The following is a 10,040-nucleotide window of genomic DNA, read 5'->3' as shown; positions in this document are numbered from 1 at the left end:
CTGTTTTGGTACCAGTACCAAGCTCTTTTGATTACTATAGCCTTGTAGTATAGTTTGAAGTCAGGTAGCATGATGCCTCCAACTTTGTTCTTATTGTTTACAGTTGTCTTCGCTATACAGGGTCTTCTTTGATTCTATATGAAATTTAAAATAGTTTTTTCGAGTTCTACAAAAAATGTCAGTGGTATTGTGGTGGGACTAGCACTGAATCTGTAAATTACTTTGGGAAGTATGACCATTTTCACAATATTGATTCTTCCTATCCATGAGGGTGGAATATTTTTCCATTTGTTTGTGTCCTCTCTTATTTACTGAGCAGCAGTTTGTAGCTCTCCCTGAAGAGGTTCTTCAAATCCCTTGTTAACTGTATTCCCAAGTATTTTATTCTCTTTTTAACAATCGTGAATGGGAGTTCATTTATGATTTGGCTCTCTGCTTGTCTACTGTTGGTGTATAGGAATGCTTGTGGTTTTTGCACATTGATTTTGTATCCTGAGACGTTGCTGAAGTTGCTTATCAGCTTTAGGAGATTTTGGGCTGAGATGATGGGGTTTTCTAAATATGGAATCATGTCATCTGCAAGCAGAGATAATTTGACTTTCTGTTTTCCTATTTTAATACCCTTTGTTTCTTTCTCTTGCCTGATTGTTCTGGCCAGAATTTCCAATACTATGTTGAATAGGAGTGGTGAAAGAGGGCATCCTTGTCTTGTGCTGGTTTTCAAAAGGAACGCTTCCTACTTTTGCTCATTTAATATGATACTGGCTGTGGGTTTTTCATAAATATCTCTTATTATTTTGAGATATGTTCCATTAATTCCTAGTTTATTGAGACTTGTTAACATAAAGGGATGTTGAATTTTATCAAAGGCCCTTTTTGCATCTATTGAGATAATCATGTGGTTTTTTGTCTTTGGTTCTGTTTAGGTGATGGATTACATTTATTGATTTGCATATGTTGAACCAAACTTGCATCCCAGGGTTGAAGCTGACTTGATCATGGTGATTAAGTTTTTTAATGTGTTGCTGAATTTGGTTTGCCAGGATTTAACTGAATATTTTCATACTGATGTTCATCGGGGATATTGACCTGAAGTTTTCTTTTTTTGTTGTGTCTCTGCCAGGTTTTGGTATCAGGATGATGCTTGCTTCATAAAATGGGTTATCCCTCCTTTTCAATTGTTTGGAATAGTTTCAGAAGGAATAGTACCAGCTCCTCTTTGTACCTCTGGTAGAATTTGCCTGTGAATCCATCTGATCCTGGGCTTTTTTTGGTGAGTAGGCTATTAATTACTGCCTCAATTTCAGAACTTGTTATTGGTCTATTCAGGGATTCAACTTCTTCTAGGTTTAGTCTTGGGAGGGTGTATGTGTCCAGGAATTTATCAATTTCTTTTCAATTTTCTAGTTTATTTGGTAGAGGTGTTCATAGTATTCTCTGATACTAGTTTATATTTCTTTGAGGTCAGTGGTGATATCTCCTTTACCTTGTTTTGTGTCTACTTGATTCCTCTCTCTTTTCTTCTTTATTAGTCTAGCTAGTGTTTTACCTATTTTTGTTAATTTTTTCTAAAATCTAGATCCCAGATCGATTGATTTTTGGCAGCTTTTTCATGTCTCTATCTCCTTCAATCTTGCTCAATCTTAGTTATTTCTTGTCTTCTGCTAGCTTTTGGATTAGTCTGCTCTTGATTCTCTAGCTCTTTTAATTGTGATGATAGGGTGTCAATTTCAGATCTTTCTAGCTTTCTGATGTGGGCATTTAGTGCCATAAATTTTCCTCTTAACACTGCTTTAGCTGTGTCCCAGAAATTCTTGTATGTTGTCTCTTTGTTCTCATTGGTTTCAAAAAAATTCTTGATTTCTGCCTTAAATTTCATTATTTACCCAAGAGTCATTCAGGATCAGGTTGTTCAATTTTAGTGTAAATATGTGATTTTGAGTGAGTTTCTTAATCCTGACTTCTAATTTGATTGCACGGTGGTCTGAGAGACTGTTATGTCTTCACTTCTTTTGCATTTGCTCTGGAGTGTTTTCCTTCCAATTATGTGGTTGATTTTAGAAGAAGTGCCATGTGGCACTGAGAAGAATGTATACTATGTTGCTTTGGGGTGGATAGTTCTGTAGATGTCTATTGAGTCCACTTGATCCAGAGCTGAATTCAAGTCCTGATATCCTTGTTAAGTTTATGTCTTGATCTGCCTAATATTGACAGTGGGATGTTAAAGTCTCCCATTATTATAGTGTGGGAGTCTAAGTCTCTTTGTAGGTCTCTAAGAACTTATTTTATGAATCTGGGTGCACATATATTTAGGATAGTTAGCTCTTCTTGTTGAATTGATCCCTTTATCATTATGTAAAGCTCTTCTTTGTCTTTTTTGATCTTTATTGGTTTGAAGTTTTGTCAGAGGTTGGATTGCAACCCCTGCCTTTTTTTTTTTTTTTTTTTTGCTTTCCATTTGCTTGGTGAATTTTCCTCCATCTCCCTATTTTGAGACTCTGTGTGTCTCTGTATGTGAGATGGGTGTCCTGAATACAGCACCCCTAAGAGTGCTCTTTCCAATTTGTCAGTCTCTGTCTTTTAACTGGGGCAGTTAGCACATTTACATTTAAAGTTAGTATTGTTATGTGTGAATTTGATCCTATCGTCGTGATGCTATCTGGTTATTTTGCACACCAGTTGATGCAGTTTCTTCATAGTGTCATTGGTCTTTATATTTTGAGGTGTTTTCTGCAGTGATTAGTACCAGTTTTTCCTCTCCATATTTAGTGCCTCCTTCAAGAGCTCTTGCAAGGCAGGCCTGGAGGTGATGAAATCGCTTAGCATTTGCTTGTCTGGAAAGGATTTTATTTCTCCTTTGCTTATGAAGCTTAGTTTGGCTGGCTATGAAATTCTAGGCTGAAAATCCTTTTCTTTGAGAATGTTGAATATAGGCCCCCAATCTCTTATGCCTTTTAGGGTTTCTGCTGAAAGGTCTGCTGTTAGTCTGATGGGCTCCCCTTGGGCTTCCCTTTGTAGGTGACCTGGCCTTTCTTTCTGGCTGCCCTTAACATTTTTTCCTTCATTTCAAGCTTGGAGAAGCTGATGATTATGTGTCTTCGGGTGAATCTTCTCATGGAACATCTTAGTGGTGTTCTCTGTATTTCCTGAATTTGCATGTTGGCCTATCTTGCTAGGTTGGGGAAGTTCTCCTTGGTAATATCCTGAAGTGTGTGTTTCAGCTTGTTTCCATTCTGTGCATCTTCTTCAGGTACTCCAATCAATCATAGGTTTGGTCTTTTTATGTAGTCCTGTATTTCTTGGAGCCTTTGCTCATTCCTTTTTGTTCTTTTTTCTCTAATCTTGTCTGCATGCCTTATTTCAACAAGGTGCTCCTCTGACTCTGATATCCATTCTTCTACTCGGTCAATTTGACTATTGACACTTGTGTATGCTTCACAAAGTTCTTGTTCTATGTTTTTCAACTCCATCGGGTCATTTGTGTTCATCTCTAAACTGGTTATTCTAGTTAGCAGCTCCTCCAACCTTTTATCAAGGTTTTTAGCTTCTTTGTGTTGGGTTGCAATATGCTCCTTTGGCTAGGTAATGTATTTTTTATTACCCATCTTCTGAAGCCTACTTCTGTCAATTTGTCCATCTCATCCTCATCCTAGCTGGAGAGGCCTTGCAATCGTTTGGAGGAGAAGAGACACTCTGGCCTTTGGGATTTTGAGCTTTTTTTCATTGATTCTTTCTCGTATTCATGACTTTTTCTTATTTCGATCTTTGAGGTTGCTGACACTTGGTTGGGGTTTGTGTGGGGATTTTTTGTTGTTGTTGTTGATGCTGTTGTTTTTGCTTTCTGCCTGTTTGTCTTTCTTTCAGTGGTCAGGCCCTCCTTCTGTAGGACTCCTACGGTTTGCTGCGGGTTCCCTATTTATCAGCTTTGCTCCTGCACCTGGAGATGTCACTCAAGGAGGCTGGAGAACAGCAAAGTTGGGTGCCTGCTCCTTCTTCTGGAATCTCTGACCTTGATGGGCACTAACCTGATATCAGTGGGATAACTCCTGTATAGGAGGGTCTCACCCAGTTGGGTGGCACAGGGAACAGGACCCATTAATAAAGCACTTTGACTGTCCCTTGGTAGAGGGGGTGTGCTTTGCTAGGGGGAAACCCAATTGTTTGGGGTGCCCAGATTCCTCAGAACTACCAGGGGGAAAGGCTAAATCTGCTGGTCCGCAGACTGTGGCCACCCTTCCTGCTAGGGGCTCAGGCCCAGGGAGATCAGGGATCTGTCCCTGACCCTCTGGCTGAAGTTGTTGGAGTTCCACACCCAGTGAAAAAGGATGAGTCAGGGTCAGGCCTGAAGAGGCACTCTGGCTGCAGTCTGCCATAGCTGGTGTGTTGGGCTGTGGGCGGCACCTCTTGGGACCAAGCCATCCAGCCTACCTGGCTCCAGCCGGGGAAAAGCATGACCTAGAGCTATAGAGATGAATGCTGCCTTTCCCCAACCCAGGGAGCTTGGTGTGTGAGGCAGTTATGAGTCCCAGTGCTGGCTGCTGCCCCTCCCCGCAGGAGTTCAAACTGTTTAGCTAGCAGGCAGCGGCAGATGTGAAGCTGGTCGCCCCTTCCCCCTGAGAACTTGGCAGGCCTAAGCAGATTCTAGCTGAGAGGCTATTGAGAATCTGCATGGCTTGGGGATTGGGACCCTAGGTCTCAATGGCATGAGTTCGCGAGTGGGATCTTCCGATCGGTGGGTTGCACAGTTCTGTGGAAAAAGCATGGTTTCCCTGGCTGGGTAGCACCCTCCCTCACTGCCTTCCTTCGTTGTGGGGTGGGGGCTCCCCTGTCCCGTGTAGCTCTCCAGTGGGCCACCGCACCACACTGCTCTTCTTTCCTCCTCGTGGATCATGTCAGCTGCCTGGTCGGTTCTGATGAGGGAATATATTTACCTTGGTTGCTAGTGCATTATTCACATGCTATTATGGTTCTTTTCAGTGGCAGCCTCTGATTGCCACTGCTTCTCAGAAGCAGCCATGGTTTGTCAGCCATGTTGGCCCCACCCTCTAACCACTTTTCAGGTGGCATTAAAATTCTCATTTCTAGATCAAACTCCAGATGAAATTATTTTACAACTTACATCACTTGTCCTATTGACAGTCCATTTTGTAATGAACTAAACTCAGTATCGTCCCAAAACCTTTCATCTTCTTAGTTCCTTCTTTCAATTAATGATGCCAGCCCTCCTATTGTGAGGTGTAAAACCCTAGTCATATTTATGTCCTTACCGTCTTGAGCTAAGCACAGTAATTTAATATTTAAATCACATGATTCTAAATTCCAAAATATCTTTCTTATCCTCTATTATTTATTTTCAATATTGCCCTACTTATTACAAATTCTTTACCACACTATAGGTACATCTCATAGTATTATGCTTGCAGTACTTTGTATAACACCTTATATCAGTTAGGTGTAACACATGTAGTTGTTGAAGTAAGTTGTATACACAGGTGCAAAAATTTATAATATGGTCCTTATTTTTCAAAGAAACATAAGCTATAGTTTGGAGCTTCCCTTCAACAAAAATTACATGACACTAGAAGTAAAATAATATTAAAGTCATATTTTAGATAGTATAAAATCTAACTCTACATGATATGTTTTCTACCACCAAAAGTTTAGAATTCGTAATAGTAATTGTATAGGTTGGAAATACCCAACTTGCAGCTTTTCTGACATGTAAAATGACAAAATATTAACAATTCATGAAAAGTAATACATTCAATTTGAAAATTGAGCAAGGGAAATGATACTAACATTGAGCGTTCAATATTGGCAGGTACTATGATAGAGAACGTACATAGGCAGTTCAGCTTAAACCTTACAATAAGCTTGTGGAGAGAGATTATTTTATGGCATTTTACACATGGGAAAAACTTTCATATTTTTATTTCTCCATGATCACAATTCTAGCAAATGGCTCCCCTGAAACTAAAATCTAACTTTTAACTTTTTAAATCACATTTGCAGGAGACACCTAATAATATGTGCCAGGCTTCTGTCTTACTGTGCAATGCAAATAAAATTTAAAAAGAAAAAAAATGTGTTATACTACATTTGGGAATTTTTAAATAAGAAGCAAAAGTTTATGTTAGGCTTAAGCACTTTCAAATCTCTAAAAGCATCAATCATGTATTATCTAGCCTCCAAGCATTTATACAAACTGCTTTCTCTGCCTAGTAAAATAAAGACAACATTACAATAAGTGAATGACAGTTAAATAATTCATACATTCTTTAATTTAACAATCAAAAATTGAGTGCACACTCTGTGAAGTGACCAGAATTCCTGGAGTTTACAGTTGTTCCCGGATAAATATATTCATCAGTTGGATATTCTACTTATTAGTTGTGTAACACTGGGTGATCTGCTCATTTCCCTGAGGTTTAGTTTTTTTATATGTAAATAGGATTTTAAATTTCTTAATATATTAGACTGTTGTAAAGAATAAATGCAGAAATATTGTGATTTATTTAGCACAGTTACTAACAGTCATTTTGGATTTGACTTTCAGCCACAATTTTGGCTAGTTTTGTTTTTTTTTGCTTCATTTTTTAAATTCTTCCTATAATTTAGCAATCTGATTATACATCCTTCTTCCCAAGAAACCTTCTCTGCAGCCTCAGTAAAAAATGAAGCATCATTTCCACACATACTCACATAGCTATCTGTATACATCACCATATTACAAATCACATTTTTTTGTAATTACATATATTTTACATCCCAAATCAGACTATAAGGTTTTTTTTTTTTTTTTTTGGAGATGGAGTCTCGCTCTTTTCACCCATGCTGAAGTGCAATGGCACGGCTCACTGCAACCTCCACCTCCTGGGTTCAAGCAGTTCTCCTGCCTCAGTCTAACAAGTAGCTGGGATTACAGGTGCCCGCCACCACACCGGACTAATTTTTGTATTTTTGGTAGAGACGAGGTTTCACCATATTGACCAGGCTGGTCTCAAACTCCTGACCTCAGGTGAACCACCTGCCTTGGCCTCCTAGAGTGCTGGGATTACAGGTGTAAGCCACCACCCCCAGCCAACTAGAAGATTCTTAAGGGTAAGATGAGATTTGGGCTACTCACCCATGAGTTCACAGCAGGTGCCACATTTCTAGACCACAATGGATTTCTAATAAGTGGTTCTGAATGAATGTGCTTGGAGTACAAAGAAATAATGGGGATGTAGGAGTGGTAAACTTCTTGGCAGTTGTTTCAGTATTGCAACCCAAATTGGATCTACAATGGATGGAAGGCCATTATTAACCTAACAGCCATGTGAGTGTTTTAACTCTCTCTACTGCCTTTCAGTTTAATAGCGTTCCCCAGTAGGAAAGGCAAAACAGACTGCATGCACTGTCTGTCTGGAATATTGTTGAAAAGGTTCATATATTAGAAGAAATATTGGACTCAAGAACATTCCCAGGTACCAAGTAGAAATTTATTACCTAGTGTGATTTTGCTCAGAAAAATGTAATATCTGGGTAAATAAAATCTGAAAATAGAGCATTTATTGTCTCATTATATATAAGAATTGAATAACCTTGATATTTAAACAGAACTTGTGAATGCAGGTAATATTCATTACAAAATGTCATCAGTCAAATTCTCAGTCTTTCATTATGGTGGCTATAAAGATTGAAAATTTTAAATAAAGCTGGACTGTACTGAACTTTTCACTTCCTCCAAGTGAGCGAGTAAGTTGTCCTCAAAGCAATTTTATTCCAGCAGTGGTTCTTTATGATAAACTGGGATAACTTCTTCCTTCACTGATGGATGTGGGCTCCTCTGCTGACATGACAGATTTGCTTTTTTGTAAGGTTTTCCTCAAGAAATATAGCAATTAAGTTTTGAATGTAAGAGGATAAACTATAATTTATAACCTTCTCCCTAACACAGCAATTTAGAAATGGTGCTTCTAATTCAGAGGAAATACAAACAAAACAAAACAAGGGAAAGCAAAAGAACAACAGCAACAAAAACAACAATGGAAAGGGGTTGGTAAGGCTTTCAAAACTTGTAAACTTTTTATACACTGTACTTGACATATCTCAGTGTAATGTGCATCAGAGGGGAAAAAAAGCATGTCATTGCTCTGAAACTGTCTTTTCTAATTCAGTGCATCCATGTATTGTTATAAATCTCTTTCCCAATGATGCTTCCTCACTGAAAGATGCAGACACAAGGGAACAAGCTTCACTGCTATCTATCAGCTCAGATAAAGGAAAAGTTTCTTTTAACCTGACACTGACAGCTTAATGAAATGAAGGCCAAGATGCATGCATGCAAATAAGAGAAAGAGTGCTAAGGTAGTGACCATATGTGGTATTTAAAATAGGCAAGTAGGGCGACTTGTACCTATGTTTTTCTTCCCTTAGGCTAGGGCAGTGAGACTAAGACTGCTTTCTGTGGATAGTCTATGGACAGTGCTTTCACAACTTTGTAGATACAACTTTTCTTTGGCCTAATGAAATAATTAAAGTCATTGCACTTATTTAAAGGATTAAAAAAAGGCTATAGTTTTGTTTTTTTTTCTATTTTGATAAATGAAGAAAATGATAAGATACCAAATCTCATTATGTAAACTTGTATTATGTACTGTGATTTCCTGTCATTGCTTTGAACCTTGCAGCTGGGTTATTTTAAAATCTCTAAAGACCAGTGGGATTTTTATAGAATGAACTGAAAAATGGACCCAATCCTTTACTTGAAACGTAGCAAATATTTATTACCCTTTGTTTCCCCATTAGTTTTTACTTTCACACGCCTACACCTTTCCTTAGCATTTGTAGGGGAAAAGAATAGCGGGAAGAATTGGGAAGAACTTCCTGTCACACATTCCAGATTATTAACAGTAAACACAAAGTACTCAAAATCTCATAAGAAAATCTGAATGGTAAGAGAATTACAGCATCAAGTTTGGTGAAAGAGGTGATGATTATAATGCAAGCTTTTTTTTTTTTTTCTTTTTCTTTTCAATCTTCATTTGGTTAAAGGTGAAAATGTTTTGAAAAAAGATATAAAATTTACTAATCACTGACATTTCACCCAATCACTAATCCTTAAAAGGCTTACCTGTCAGTGTTTTCATTCCTGATTTGAATGCATTTACACTGAATATGTCGGAACTACGTTTCTGCATGTGCTTCAAGTGGCCAGTGTCCTCCAAAACACACAAGTCACCTTGTAAAGCTATTGCAGACAAAAGTGACATGAAGATATTGCTGTTTCTAAGATTTCCCCCCCATTATTTAAGTGTCTATAATACCATTAGGATTACAATAGAAGAGAAATCTGATTTTCTCCAATCACTAGCTAGATTTATATCTAATGTCACTCCATATCTTCAGAGCATTTTAGAGCTTACACCAAGAACACAGTTGAGGCTGAGAGTGGTAGCACATGCTTGTAATCCCAGATACTCAGGTGGCTGAGGCACAAGAATTGCTTGAACCTGGGAATGGGCCACTGCTCTCTAGCCTGGGCAACAGAGTGAGATTCTGTCTAAAAAAAAAATACAGTTGAAATGAGAATTAACAGAAAGATTAATGCTACAGTTTTAAAGTAGAGAGAACCATTTCTAAAATTCTGGATGTTTGTTTGTTTTTTTATTTGTTTGAGACAAAGTCTTGCTCTGTGGCCCAGGCTGGAGTGCAGTGGCGCAATCTCTGCTCACTGCAAGCTCCTCCTCCCGGGTTCATGCCACTTTCTTGCCTCAGCCTCCTGAGTAGCTGGGACTACAGGCGCCCCTCCACCACGCCCAGCTAATTTTTTGTAGTTTTAGTAGAGACGGGGTTTCATTGTGTTAGCCAGGATGGTCTTGATCTCCCGACTCATGATCCATCTGCCTCAGCCTCCAAAAGTGCTGGGATAACAGGCGTGAGCCGCCTTGCCCGGCCTAAAATTCTGCTCTTAAATCAGTGTAAAGCAGGTCTTCTATCTTCATATGTGAAAGATTTTTGACCTCTATTTTATCCTCCATCATTTTTTTTCTTTACTC

Source organism: Macaca thibetana, chromosome 5 (genome assembly GCF_024542745.1).
Source record: "Macaca thibetana thibetana isolate TM-01 chromosome 5, ASM2454274v1, whole genome shotgun sequence".
Lineage (NCBI taxonomy): Eukaryota > Metazoa > Chordata > Mammalia > Primates > Cercopithecidae > Macaca > Macaca thibetana.
This window is presented reverse-complemented; position numbering follows the sequence as displayed.